At 40.9% G+C, this 15225-nt stretch overlaps 1 protein-coding gene across 5 annotated transcripts in view; it reads left to right on the top strand.

Moving 5' to 3' along the window:
• Nucleotides 1-15225, top strand: part of SNCAIP (synuclein alpha interacting protein) — a 320048-nt gene that overhangs the window by 38066 nt on the left and 266757 nt on the right. For 2 of the 5 annotated variants that reach the window (XM_029620002.1, XM_029619993.1), the window contains 2 exons: nucleotides 6751-6911; nucleotides 11024-11046. The exons of the other annotated variants lie outside the window; for them this stretch is intronic. The gene's annotated coding sequence lies outside the window, so the exon portion shown is untranslated. The remainder of the gene's footprint in view (nucleotides 1-6750; nucleotides 6912-11023; nucleotides 11047-15225) is intronic. 5 annotated transcript variants of the gene reach the window in all.

Below are 15225 nucleotides of genomic sequence, written 5' to 3'. Positions count from 1 at the left end.
AAGGAGCCATTGTAAAGGGAGCAAACCTTTATATTAGAAAACTAAATAAAAATAAGAAGAAAGACCAGTATGGTTTAAAAAAAAAAAAGGGTGGCTGAAAAGGGAAGAGCAAAACAAGTAATACTGAAAAGGTACAAGGAGTCTCAGAAAAGGACGTACTATATTTGTAGGGCATAGGGGTCCTTGGATCAGTCTGTTCTATTTTGACAAATGGAACAAGTTGGGCAGGAGTGAGTGGGGACTGCTTCTGCCCTGAAGAGCTAATATCCATTGCTGTATGGGTTTAGGCTTGGGTAGAAAGGATGGAACCTGACTTGGGATTACAAGCCTCTTTGTTGCTGTTTTGGGATGGGAACTCGTATGTCTATCTTTATACCATCTTATCTGCTATACTCTGAAACATTTACTCCTTCCAGCTCCATAGGAATCAATGGGAAAAACTCCAGGATTCACAGATATGGGAAAAAAAATGCAATTATAGTCAGGTGATAAACTTCCAATGCCTTTGTAAGCATTAGGACATACAAAAACAAAACAAACACATCTTCTCATCTACACAATCTCTATTCTGCATCCTTCACTTTTTGACCTTTCTTTCCATGAATGGTCAGCATTCACAGAACACTACCAACAAACTCTCCCTTACAAATATGTAGTTCTCAAATTCTGGATTCCTATCGTGGTCTCACAATGTCACAACTCTTCCACACAGGCCAGTAAGGCTAGGAGCACTAGCATCTGGAGCTTTATCTGTCAGACACGAGAGCTGAATCACAACATCACAAATTCTTCACCCCCCAGCTGTCAAGCCATAATAGAGGGAGGTTCTGCTTTCATATATCCCACTCCAAGCACCCTGCCACCTTCTCTAACATAGCCACCATACATATTGGCTGCCTTACTGCCTTTTAGGTGGGCCCTGCATACCTCCTCCAATCACTGCTGTCAACAAAGGTATATGTCAGTACTTAAAGAGGAAATCATATCATGCGCAAACAAATGAACACATCAAGAGGCCAAAGAGCATTGCTCCCTTTTTTTGCCTCTTCTTTCAAGCCTGCTATTTAGAATTACCAAAAGGCACAGGATTCTTGACAGCTGTGCCTAGGCAGTAGAAACAGAGCTGGACACTTACCTTAGGGATGGTACTAGATGCAATGTAACTGACTGCACTAGATGGTACTAGATGCATGTGCCTGACTGACAAGGAGAGATGCACAGAAATGGTTATGAAAGACAAAACAAAAAAAAAATGAGTTGATCCCTTTTTATTGGACTAAATCCATTTCTTGACTAGTTTTAGGGAGCTATTTTTTCAGGAACCAAGTGAAGACATTTTATTTTAATGATGCTTTTTTTTATATATAATGTGTGTCACCTGTATTTTATGTATATTATTTTGGGTTTTTATTGTTTTGTTATTTAATGTTATTTATGATTCCATGCCGATCATAATGTGGAGATAGTGGATTATAAGAATTGCTAAATAAATAAAATATTATTCCCTTTCATAGGTCAGAATAGAATAGAGAAGGGGAGATGGCAGTCAGCACTGTCACTGTGATTCCAAGTTGTTCCCTTCTACTTTCCTACAATGGTCCTTCAGGATCAGTACAGGGATAGGGAAGTATAACATTGTGGGTCCTCCTTTTTTCTCCTGTTTTTGTGTATGAGAGTGATAGGGTCTTCAAACGTTGCGGTCAATATTCGAAGCTGGCCGTTTAATTTAGCCAGATGTAAATTATCTGGCTAAGTTACAAGGTATATTCAGTGGTACAGCTAAGCAGCTGGATATATACATATATATCCATGTTTAGCCGTATGAGTTCTACCCGGCTAAGTTTATACCTGCTGTATGGTACGTCGAACTTAACCATAAGACTGAATATTGGTAGTTAGCCACCTAACTTATGCTGCTAACTCACTCTGACCTGATTTGCCCACTACACGCCAATAAGAAGCGGCGGCTGCTGAATGTAGGTGTATATTCAGCAGCCACTTCTTATTCACATAAATTATACTTATCCAGCTAAATAGCTCTGAACATGGTTTGAATATTGATTTCATTGGGTTCAGTATGTGTTACTAAAATGACTAATTTTTTCTTTATATTAATGCTTTCCTTTACACTTGTCACTCATGGATGCAAAATACATTTTAATTGATTGGTAATAAATAAATATTCTTTTTGGTTAACATTTGGGTGTCAGTTTTCACACTGTTTGCCTCGGGATAAAGTCCATGGATACTTTTTACCCACAGATTTTGTACTAGTTTTCAAAGCAAAAGTACATTAGGAGTTCCTCAGCTTTTGTTAAGTTAACCTGGATTTGGAGGCCATTTCTAGAATGCAATATGAATATGTTGTGAAATTATTTGGCTTGAGAGAGGAAATACTTTTATAAACAAAAAAAACCCAAATAGGACAATACTAATTTTTGAGTTTAAACAATAAGCATTGTTTATTTTTATTCTTGGTTCGGTCATGTCTGACAGATTTTTATTTAACTTCTTTAGTTAATTTATCTAGGATTTATTATTTATAAGCTTTTTGCCAAAATATTATTTACATGACTTTAGCTTGAAGATGGTTTAGGGACACTGATGATGCTGCAGATTTGGCTTTTGGTGGCCTTATAAAGTAGAAACTTGAACTAGTACCAAAGCATCTTATGGAAAAGACATGAATCATGTCTTGGATTCTTGTTTTATGTGTGTGTGTGTTTTTTTTTTTTAGTAGGATGCTCAAAAGCCATTGATTGCTAGTGTTGGCTTAGCTTGTTCTAACTGTTTACATTATGCAGTTTTACAAATTAACATTCACATGCAGTGGCTTGGTTAAAAGGGAACTAGCAAAAATAATATTGGGGGTGCTAGTTCAGAGCAAACAAAATCATTAATCTGTGCTACAGAATTTTCTAGCCCTTGCCACAGAATCTCTCCATCACATCCACAGTAAACTATTGGCTGTGAGTATAACTATAGAATGAACAGATGAAGAGTATACCTCAGGAAAGCAAGTTTGCTTAGCATAAATAATGTTTTCCATAAATAGCAGGATGAATTAGCTATAAAATGTGGGTGATATATCTGGTAGCACTAAATGGACTCATCTTTCCTAGCAAATAGCGTTTTTAGCTCTACTGAGCTTGTATGGGAATTCCCACATGGGCGTGGCCTCGTGAGCCTCCACAGTCGGTAATCAGTGTTAATCTAGCTAAGTAGTTTATTCTCCAGGGAGATGAGTGGGTTTTTAGCATGGCTAATTTATCCTGCTACCTCTGGAAAACACAGTTTATGGTAAGCAAATTTGCTTTTTCCATTTATAAGCAGGCTGAATTAGCCATGACATATGGGGAGTTCCAAGTTGAGGGTTTTGGTGGAGCATTTACTGAATAAGCAACCCAGACTCTACCGTGGAGAGTAGACTACTATGAGAATAGGTTATGTAAAAATGGCCTGTCCAAATCTACTATAAGACAGTAACTTTCAAAGGGCCGTGCGGGAGTCCATGTGCGCACGGTTCCCGGCGTGCGTACATGGATGCGCCGATTTTATAACATGCGCGCGTTGGCACTACCAACGCGCAAATGCGCGCACAATTTTATATTGATGCGCACAATTGCCGAATCATGTGCTTAAGTGGGGGAGGGATTTTACAACCTGTGTGAGGCGACGGAATAGGCCTTTTTCCCAGTTCCCTCCCAGTCCGCTCCTTTATTGGAGCAGACTGGGAGGGAACCTAAACACCCTCTCTATTCTGCCTCTCTTTTCCCCTACTAACTCTGTCTCCTAAAACCATGCTAACTATCCTAGATTTTTTTTGTTTTTGTACTCACAGCAGTCTGGAGCAGCAGCAACTTGCATGGTCTGGTCAGCTCCCGGCGTAAGCTTCAGTAGGACAGAGCCTAATGGCGCTGTCCTGACCCACCCATGCCTTGCCCATGCCTTGCCCAGACCTCGCCTCTGGCCCACCCCTTTTTCAGAAACCCTTTCTTCTGTGCGTACTGGGAGATACAGGTGTGGCTGCGAGCGTTGGAAAATTTGTGCGGTGCGTGCATGTCCCAGCCACATACATATCTCCCAGTATATATGCACATTGACCTTTGAAAATTAGGCCTTAAGTTCTTGAGAGATTGTCTAGACCAGTGGTTCTCAACCCTGTCCTGGGGACCCCCCCAGCCAGTCGGGTTTTCAGGCTATCCACAATGAATATGCATGAGAGAAAATTTGCAGGTTCTCAACCCTGTCCTGGGGACCCCCCCAGCCAGTCAGGTTTTCAGGATATCCATAATGAATATGCATGAGAGAAAAATTGCAACATGCAAATTTTCTCTCATGCATGTTGCAATTTTTCTCTCATGCATATTCATTGTGGATATCCTGAAAACCCGACTGGCTGGGGGGGTCCCCAGGACAGGGTTGAGAACCACTGGTCTAGACAGAAATGGAATGTAAAAGTGTGTACCGATGACCAAGCAGCATCTTTGAAGATGTCTTTGAGAGGTACCTCTCGGAGATGAGCCCTAGAAGATGCTATAGCTCTTACTTGATGAGCTTTAACTGAGTCCATAATTTATAGGGCTGCTAATGCATAGCAGTGCTGAATGCATTCCACTATCCAGTTAGATAATGTATGTTTGTGACTGCTACACCAAGTCTGTTAGGATCATATGATATGAAGAGCTGCAAAGTTTGGCAATGCGACTGAGCTCTATTCTTGTAATAGGCTAAGGCTCTTTTGCAATCCAGAGTTTTAAACTGTTTTTTCACTGTCATATGCATGTGGCCTTGGAAAGATGGGCTAATTGATACAAAAAGCCAAGATGACTTTTGGGAGAAGCTTCAAATGAGTGTAGAGCACCACCCTTTTGTGAAAGAATTGCATGCGTGGTGGATAGTGAACAAAAGCTTGGAGATTGCTGACTTCCGGCTGAGGTTACTGCCAAAAAAATGTTACTTTCCATGTCAATAATTTGAGAGTAGCCAGTTCTAAGGGTTTGAAGTAGGGCTTCATCAGTTGAGAGAGGACAACATTGAGGTCCCATGAACCAGAGGTTTCTCTACTGAAGGTTTAACATGCGATAAGCCTTTCATAAATTTTGAAACCAGTGGATGAGTTGAGATGGGTTTATTGTTAGCTGTTACATAGTAAGCTGTTATAGCACTAAGCTGTACCCTCACAGAGGATGTAGTGAGGCCCGACTTAGAGAGGAAAGGCAAGTAGATCAGTAATTGTTTAGGCTCTCAAGAAAACGGGTTCAAACCATTCTGGAAAATGTATCCATTTGCAACTATAGGCTTTCCTAGTTGATGGCTTTCTGGCTGAAACTATGATGCCTTCAATCTTATTTAGTAAAGAGAGATCTACAATTATCAAGCATTCAACATCCAAGCCGTCAGGCTGAGGGATGGAAGGTTCGGATGAAAGAGTACCTTCATCTTGAGTTAACAAGGTAGGGTCTGTCCCCAGGTGTACTGAAGGATTGCTGGAAAGCTGTACGAGATATGCAAACCACATCTGCTAGGGTCACTTTGCCACTATAAGGATCAGACAAGCTTGATCCTGTAGCACTTTCTGCACTGTCCTGACGATCAATGGTATTGCTTTGTGTTTTAGTTAAGCAGAAAAGCATCTTGAGTAATCTGAGTTTGTTAGGAAGAATAGAACAAGTTTTCCTACTTCTGTTTTGATCTGAAGTGAATAGGTTGACCGTTGATAAACCCCCATAAGTCAAATAGGAGAGTATGGAAAGTACCTTGTGGTACCTTAGTTAAAGAGGTAAAGAAATTCATCACCAAATCTGCTATTTGGTCAATAAACTAGCATGTTCTTTGATGTGGCATAGGTAGTGGAACATCTTCGGAGGCAAGAATTGGCTCCTATACCTGAATAGGAGGCTTATTTATTTTTAATTTTTATATACCGATGTTCCTGTATAATATACATATCACACCGGTTTACAAGGAACTAAAACTGTCGCCTTGGGGGCGGGATACATTGGAACAAATAACAATAAAGAACTTACAGAGAAAACAAGGCCTCATTTAACTGAAAATATAGTACTACTCAGAAACATATGTACAGGAGGAGAATATGTACAGGAGGAGAATTTACTTCATTTATTTGAAGTAAATGGTATCAACGAACATACTGGATCTGGTGTTTCCAGGCATAACCCCTTTGTGAATAGCCTTGATGGGATAAGGGCTCTCATAATGGGAGGGGGCAGTGGTAGGAGATCCCCTCCTGAGCTGATTGTAGGGCATATCTTTGGGTTAGCATATTTGCATGATGTCCCATATCCGAGGTTCGATATGTTGAACAAGATTGCAACTGTGTCTATGGTTTCTGCTTGGTCAGTGCTGGAGACATATGCTTCACCTGCATCGAGTGCTTTGAGATATGCCGAGTGCTTTGAAGTAGAATTTTTTGAGTGCATCAAATGGCTTTGCTTTGGATGTGTCGATGAAGCTAGTGTTGAGCGAGGATGCATTGATGATGCTTGTATCGACTGTCGTCGAGGCTGATTGTATCAAGGAAACGCCAGTACCATACGAATGTGCATTATGCATTGATGGGTCATGAATTGGAGGTGCATCGAGTGGGTTCATATACTGTGCGTTGAGTCGATGGTGCCGCAGCACTATGCATTGATGGTGTCACTGCACTATGTTTGGCCTAATGCTTCTTTGGAGATGGTTGCTCTGATAGCCCTGTGGAGTGATGCTGTTTCTTCCTTGATGCAGGACAGTCAGCATGATTCGACCCCCGAGACTCCAGCCTGCTGTGCCACTGGAGGAGTTTTCAAGGAGCTCCTGCTTAACTCTTGCCCTGGTGAGGCAAACAATGCTGCACTGTAGGAGGACTGACTGTGGCTTCTAAGAAACTTGCTCAGTTCCTTCATCCTGTAAGTTCTGGAACATTGAGAATGTGGGGAAATTCACTTGTAGGCATAACAGTTCTCCTGGTCATGATCAGAACCAAGGTAATAATAGCTCAACTCATGCCCATTGGTGAGGGACATTACCTTTCCTTAGATACAGTTCTTAAAGCCACCCACTGTGGATTTTTTTCTTGCTGGACATCCTTGAAGAGTTAAAGTTGTTTTGGTTTTTTTTTTTTGGTAGCGCTAAACAATTGCTTTGTGGGTGCTGCAGGAGCACTGATGCAACTAAAAATAAAAACGGAAGAAAAGAAATGAAAATGTAAAGATTTTAAGGATTTTTGAGAAAAATTATCTGTAGAGACTAAGAACATGTCTCTAAGTACAAAAAATGACTGAGGAGGCTCACGATGCAACGCCTGCATGGGAACTCCCATGCATGCTCTGTAGAACTAAAAGCTCAACTATGTAGGAGAGATGAGTTTGTTCGGTGCTGCCGAATGACATCACCCATGTGGCATGGTTAATTCAGCCTGCTTATCGATGGAAAAGTTAAAAAAAACAAAACAAAACATTGACATGGCCATAATAAAACTTACATAGTATTTTATATAAAAATATATTAAGAACAAGAAGAAAAAAAGAGGCCAAGGAATAAGACTAAGGACCTGATGAACTAAAGGGTTTTTCCATATGGTGCCTGTGGGAAAAAATGTTTAATATATCTGGTCCTGGGAAAGTAATAAAGACAAGAAGTAGCAAGTTGGTATTTTGAGTAATCTATTGCTTAAATATTATGTTTCCATAAATTCATATTTAGACATATTTTCCTGTTTCCGGAGGTAATATGAATTTCTGGAGAAAACAGTGATGTCATTTTGAAATTGGTTACATCCATGATTTCCTTTGTGTTTACACATACCTGGACATAAAAATAAAACAAAAGCAAAGAAACTATAAAATTAAGATTAACTGAAGCTCTGTTGGGTGGATTTGATTAAAATTAGTAGCCGATTTACAGTAGTACACATTGAAAATGACAGTGTGACAAGATGCATTAGGTTACTGCTGCACCTAGATACAAAGAACACTTCATTACTTCATTAAAAAAAAAGAAGTGGCAGCAGCAAATAATCAAAATTATATTTGAAGACTCCAAAGACTGCCTTGAATTTTTGCCAAAGTACAATTCGTCTGTCCAGACCACGGATGTTAACAATCCCATCTGCTGCAGGAAGCAGTTCTAAATATGAATATTAGGTAGGAGAAAATTGATAGCTAATCGGATTTCTCTAGTTCAGAGTGTTCTGTTGATTAAGTGCTGGCTGATTATCCTAATGGCAGAATATTGTTACAGCTGAGAATGTTCTGTTTAAAAACCAATGGAAGTAAGGGCCAACAAACAACTTGAAGGCAATACCTTTTTATTAGACTAAAGGCCCGATTTTAAAAGGCATTTACACACTTAAAATTGGGTTTTACACGAGTAACTGCACATTACCTGTGGGAATTTGAAAATTACTACAAAGTATGCCATTGAATTGTCCATAATATATTCACTTGGAAAATACACTTTATGCAAGTAAATGGCTTTTTAAAAATTGCTACGACACTATGTTACATTTACAGACTTAACTCCTTTTAAAATTACCGCCTTTGTTAATACATCTGTGACAAGCTTTTGAGAGTTATTCTCTCTTCATTGGGTCACCAACAACTTGTTTCAGACCCTTAATTCTGCATACAATGTAAACCGTTGTGAAGGTTAAACTATACATCGGTATATAAAACCGAATAAATAAATAAATAAACATCCAAGTAGACTAATATTGCAACCACAATTCTTTGCTATTATTAAAAAAAAAACAAAAAACTTATTCTGATGATTTTTTTTTATCAGTCATTAAGTAATGATATGGTCCGGCAGAAGCACCTTTGTTGTCAGATTGCTGCCTGCTGAAGAATTTGGAATACAGAACAGTTCAACTTCATTTTGTAATCGGAAATTTTTTATTGAGAAAAGGCCATCAATGAATTCAAAGCCAGTAACATACATAGACAATAACAATAATAATAAAATTCAAAACCGCATACAGATCAGTGCGTCCCCAAATTGCCAACCTCCAATATATCTTAATTGTAGCTTTTCCTCAATGATTAAACTCTCCTACCCCTCTCCTCCCAAATCTGCTTCCTTTTTCTCACAATACCTCCCCCTGGCCATTCCCCAAAAGTAGGTATAATAAGAATTCTTCCAGCTCATCCTGGTAAACAATAAATGTTTCCCAAACTTTATAAAATGAAGAAGGAGCTTTCTTTCTCCTACACCCCATTAACTCTTTAAACGGATGCAGGAGTGGGTATCAAGTCCCTCCATGCTTTAAACAAATCTGACCCCAGTAGCTTCCAGTTGTGGAGAATCACTCTCTGTGCCAAGAGCACAGCAATTCTTATACCACCCTCTGTCTTGCGCCTCCATTCACTTGATTCTCTTAACAATCTTCATTAATCCTCGACTGGATTTGTCAATAGGCAGCCATTATGCCTGGTACCTAGGGTGGCAAACATTTAGGGGCAGCAGACTGGCTAAGATTTGCTGCCTTTCAGCTCTAACAAATCTCATTCAGCAGGAACCAGCCTTCTGCTGCCCTGTAGCAGACCCTTACAGGACGTGAGGGTGTGAAAGCACAAAAAGGGTAGATTTTAAAAGGAGCGCGGGCGGCCTATATGTGCGCGCGCTACCCGGCGCGCCGAGTTGGCAAATGGCCGCTGTGCCAGGAGCCGCTGACCCCGCCCCTGCCCTGCCCCTTCCCCGCCCACTCCCAGCCCCTTTTTTCAAGCCCCAGGACTTACATGCATCCCGGGGCTTTATGCGCACCGCCGGGCCTTTTGAAAATAGGCCCGGCGCATGTAGCAAGTTGTTGGTGACCCGATGAAGAGAGAATAACTCTCAAAAGCTTGTCACAGATGTATTAACAAAGGCGGTAATTTTAAAAGGAGTTAAGTCTGTAAATGTAATATAGTGTCGTAGCAAAAATTCTAAATCCATCCCTATCCTCAGTAGGCACAAAAGAGGCGAGCTTCTGCTGTTACCAGCGTGCCACCGAAGACATATATATGAGCATACTACCAACGTTTTTGTGGCTTCAGCAGCTGAGAAGCTATGCTCTACCTTTAGCAGCCAGATCACTTAGGGTGTGTTTTTCCATTTATAAAAGGTTTACTTATTCTGTCTATAATAAAAAAATTAATTTTGATTGAAAACAAAACAGTAACTTGAGTTTTCCTGAAGAATATGTTAGATGAAAAAAATAGTTCCTAGAATGCAATGGATATACTACTAACAACATGTTTTTGCAGAATAAGGGTCAGATTTTAAAAAAGTACGTGCGTGCATACTTTTGTCCGCGCACCTGGCGCAAACAAGAGTATGCCGGAGTTTAATAGATAACGCGCGTAGCCACGCGTATCTTTTAAAATCCGGGGTCAGCGCATGCAAGGCTGCGCAAAATTGGCAGCCTGCGCGCGCCGAGCCGCACAGCCTGCCTCCGTTCCCTCCAAGGCCGCTCCGAATTGGTCCTAACTAATTCCCCCCCCCCCACCTTTATTTCAAACGTTACGCCTGCCCGAGGCAGGCGTAACTTGCGTGCATCGGCTGGCTGCCGGCGCGCCATGTTCCGGTCCGGGGGCTGGTCTGGAGGCCGCGGCCATGCCCCCGGAACGCCCCCTGATGACATGCCGGCTGCGAGACGCTCCCCCGACATGCCCACCCAGGAAAGCCCCGGGACTTATGCACGTCCCGGGGCTTGTGCGCGCCGCCGAGCCTATGCAACATAGGCTCGGTGCGCGCATGGGGTGGAAGGGGCAGCTTTTCGGGGGTTACGTGCGTATCCCTTTGAAAATCTGCCCCTAAATGTTTGATAAGATTTATTCATTTCAATTAAACTGCTCCTCACACATTTTTAACTATGTATTTGAAATAAAGGAGGCAGGCACATGCTCTTATCTCTGACAGATGCAGTTTCACAGAAATAGGCTTTAGCCTTCTGTACTGTTTCACTACCAACTCATCATGAATAGATAAAATGTTATGATCTTTTTAAGTGAAAAATTCTCTGGTTTTATTTTTCTTACAGATATGTCATACCATTTGGAAAAGGTAAATCTTATCTTTTTCAGAGAGAAATTACTTGATTGTGCAACATTTGGTTTCTGAGATGTGAGGACAGCTTGGTATACTTCAACTCAAAACAGAAGCTTGAACCCAAGGGGAACATAAAGCTTTTGACAGTCCCCCACCCCCCCACCAGATGCTCTAAACCTGTCATAATCTGTAGAAACATATAAATGAAAAAAGGAAGAATTGTAGATTTTATTATTTTGCTCTGGTAATTGACTCATTGGGAATACAAGAATTATTAAATAACTGGGGAAGAAAACACGGCCTAAATTTTCAAAGATAATGATTGCATATCGAAATGGGAATTCAAGCACATGTTTGAACAGAAAAAAGGGGCAGATTTTTTTTGTCAGTATGCAAGTATTTTGCTGACTTTTATATGCACTAACACGTACTTTATCTCTGTATGTTCAGCAGGAGACTTGTGCGCATAAAACTTGCCAAATATCCGAAATAAATTATGCACATAACTTTCTCCGATAAATTTGTCACTTGCTACATTACTGAATGTTGATCTTTGTTTTGTTGAAAATCTTTTTTGCAGTTTTACTGGCTAATTTTAAAAGAAATGCGCGAGCGCCCATAAACTCGCGGTTCGTGTGCAAGCGGAGATATGCTGCAGTTTTATATCATTCGTGCTAGTACATGTGTATCATTTAAAATCCCCTTGCCGTGCTTATATGTGTGTGTAATCTTAAGAGGCAGCTTAAGTAAATGTCCTGCGTGTATTTCTGCTAGGGCTTTAGCGGCTCTTATGCGCATATGCGGGCGGATTTTAAAACATGCTCAAGCAAGGGAAAAACCAGTTTTTCCCAATTAGTCCATCAGTTTGTCCAGTTGATATTGAACTCTTCAAGTCCCCTCTGGTTCTTTATCCTGTAAGCCCCCCAGATGACCCTGAACCTTCACGCCGTGCTGAAAGCCCTAAAACTCGAGATCTCCAGACTTGCTTCTTATCAGGACCTGCAGCAAAGTTACGCAGATAACACATGGATGCGCTTCATGATTAGCTTTTTTAAAATTTGGAGTTACATGCCCTGCCCTGGAACCCCCATCCCCCGCCCCTTTTCCACCTCCTTATTCTTGACACGCACATGGGAATGTACGCACGTACTTCACAGGTTGTTAAAATTTGCTTGTGGCCTGCATACGCACTTATGTGGCTGTTTTTGCGCTAGCAAGCTTTTAAAATCTACCTCTTAGGTTTCTACCTTCTGTGCAAGCTTTGGAAATCTTTGCCCAATATAACACAGTATGTATTGGAAATTACTAGAGTGCCCAAAACAGAAAAAAAAGTTAGTTCATGAGGAGAATGACTACCATAATTCTTAGAGGAAAACCTACCAATATATGCTGGTTTAACGTAACATTTGAAAAAACGGAGAGATGCAGCATGATCAGTTAATGGCTATTTCAGTGATGTTCAGCCTGTGGCTCTTCCATACAATTGATTTTTTTTTTGTTTAATTCCATTCTATTATGTGATTTTTTTAAAAATGATTTTATCATTCTCAGCAGTGGCGTAGCCATGGGTGGGCCTGGGTGGGCAGCTGCCCACCCAACTTAGACCCAGGCCTACCCAACTGGCACTGGAACTGCAAAGCTGTCGCGGGATCCCATCCCTGCGACAGCGAACAAGAGAACCCACGCCTCGCGCGCCATCACTGCACACATGGGGAAGCGCTGCTCCGGCCGTATGGCCAACCGATCTTCCTGTTTGGGGGGGGGGAATGGAAGTGCCGTATACAGCTTCCGCTTCCTCCCCCAAAGCAGGAAGATCAGCTGGCCTCGCCTGCTGCCGCCATCCTCCTGCTATCTTCGAGCCGTACGGCCCGCCGAACATCTATTGGGGGGGGGGGGGGGAGTGGAAGCGCAGCGCACAACTTCCGCTTTCTCCCCCTTCCCCCTCAAGGAGGAAGATCGGTGGGCCATATGGCCCGATGCCCGAAGGTAGCAGGAGGCAGGTGGCAGCAGGAGAGGCCAGCTGATCTTCCTGCTTTGGGGGGGAGGAAGCAGAAGCTGTGCACGTGCTTGAATGTGTATGTGTGGACGAGAATGGGAGTCTGAGTGTGTGTGTGTGGGGGTGAAAATTGGAGCCTGGGTGTGTATGTGGGTGAGAATGGAAGCTTGAATATGTGGGTGAATGGGAGCTCAAATGTGTGTGTGTGGGTGAGTGGGAGTCTGGGTTTGTGTGGGTGGGTGAGAATGGAAGCTTGAAAATGTGGGTAAGAATGGGTACTTGAATGTGTGTATGTATGGATGAGAATGGAAGCTTGAATATGTGGGTAAGAATGGGTGCTTGAATGTGTGTATGTGTGGGTGAGAATGGGAGCCTGGGTTTGTGTGTGGGTGAGAATGGGTGCCTGGATGTGCATCTGTGTGTGCATAAGAATATAAGCCTGGGGAGGGGTGAGAAAGTGAGAGCTTGTATGTGTGTCTGCAGAGAATGTGAGCTTGTGTGTGTGGGGGAGAGCATATGAGAGTGAGAGCATGAGTGTGTGAGGGGGAGTCTGTGAGAGAAAGCGTGTATGTGTGTGTGTGTGGAAGGGAAGAAGACAGTAATAGAAGAAAGACACTGAAAAGGAATTAGGAAATGAGCGACAAGGGAAAAAATGGGAAAAAGAGACCAGGACCAACTGATTAGAAAAATACAAAGATCAGACAACAAAGGTAAAAAAAAAATATTTTGAGATGTTAGCAATTTAAATATAAGCAACACAACCGCTCTCTCAAAATTTATGGACAGGTAGTAGCCGTGTATAAAATTGTAATAATAAGAAGGCTAAAGTACCGTGAATTATGTTTGTATCATTAAGTAGTCCTCATACTTAGGCGTAGATGTGAATGCTATTCTACATAACGTTTTACACCAGTAGTATAATCATGGGTCAGAAAAGAATTTTATATGCTTAGTGAGTCCATTGTTGTAGAATTTCTTAACTCATAGTATTGACAACATTCAATTTCTTAAGATAATGTAGCTACTTAGCTTTTTTTGCATGTGAAGAAACGCCTGAGAGTTAAAGATGTTACAAGGCTCGAGGTGTACAAATCCTGTTTCGGCGTCTGCCTTCATCAAGGAGCTGAATGTATGTGAGATGATTTTCGTGGCATTTTCACCAACATGGAAGTAATGCATTTCTTCACATTCCTACATTATCTTAAGAAATTGAATGTTGTCATTACTATGATGCGTTAAATTCTGCAACAATGAATACAATGAGAAATGTCATGCTACATCAACTTTGAATTCTTTTCACTTTGGACTCACTAAGCATATAAAATTCATTTCTGACCCATGATTATACTACTGGTGTAAAACGTTATGCTGAATAGCATTCACATCTACGCCTATGTATGAGGTCTACTTAATGATACAAAAAAATGTAATTCACTGTGATTTGTTTTGTTGATAATCTGTTGTACTTTAGCCTTATTATGAGCAATTTAAATGTCATCTTTGGGAATGTATATTTCTTATATTTTTGTATTTTGCTCTTTCTTAAGTATTTCATTGTTGGTTTTATCTGCATGTTTCTATTTCTAATTTATAGTCTCTTATTTCTATATTAGGTAAGGGTCGGTCTCAGTTTTGCCTGCGTGTGACAGAAATGCAGTATTTCTGCTAGTGTGTAGTTTCTCTGTAGTAGTAGTCCAGCTTGTTCTGTTATTCCTGTAGGTGATGTATTAATGTTCTAGGGCCTGGTGTAGTATTTGCATTGCTGCTTTTTCATAAGGTTGCTGTTACTTGAATCCTGAGAGTCAGTGCTGTGACTGTATGGCAAGGTTCTAGATGCCTCTTTCTTTGCAAGAGTTTGTGTTACTTCACAAAGTAGCAGTAGGGGGTTATTTTTTGCTGAGGTGACACCAGAATTTGAATTTTATTTTTCATGTTAGTTGTAATGTGAATTGCCCTAGCTCTGTGCTGCACCTGTTCTGATGATTAATTATTATTTTATTGTATTTATGAAGATTTCTGGTTTTCTGCAAAGATGGTTCATGAAAGAATACATTAATTTTTGTTTTATTACATGATTGGATCTGATTGTTTTCTATTCTTGTGCATTTATAAACTGCAATAAATATAAAATAAATTCTGATTAATAAGGAATTTTTAATGCTGTTAAGTGCTAGAAATAATTGAAGTAAATTATTTTA

This window comes from Rhinatrema bivittatum, chromosome 1 (genome assembly GCF_901001135.1).
Source record: "Rhinatrema bivittatum chromosome 1, aRhiBiv1.1, whole genome shotgun sequence".
In the NCBI taxonomy this organism is placed as follows: Eukaryota; Metazoa; Chordata; class Amphibia; order Gymnophiona; family Rhinatrematidae; genus Rhinatrema; species Rhinatrema bivittatum.
This window is presented reverse-complemented; position numbering and strand designations above follow the sequence as displayed.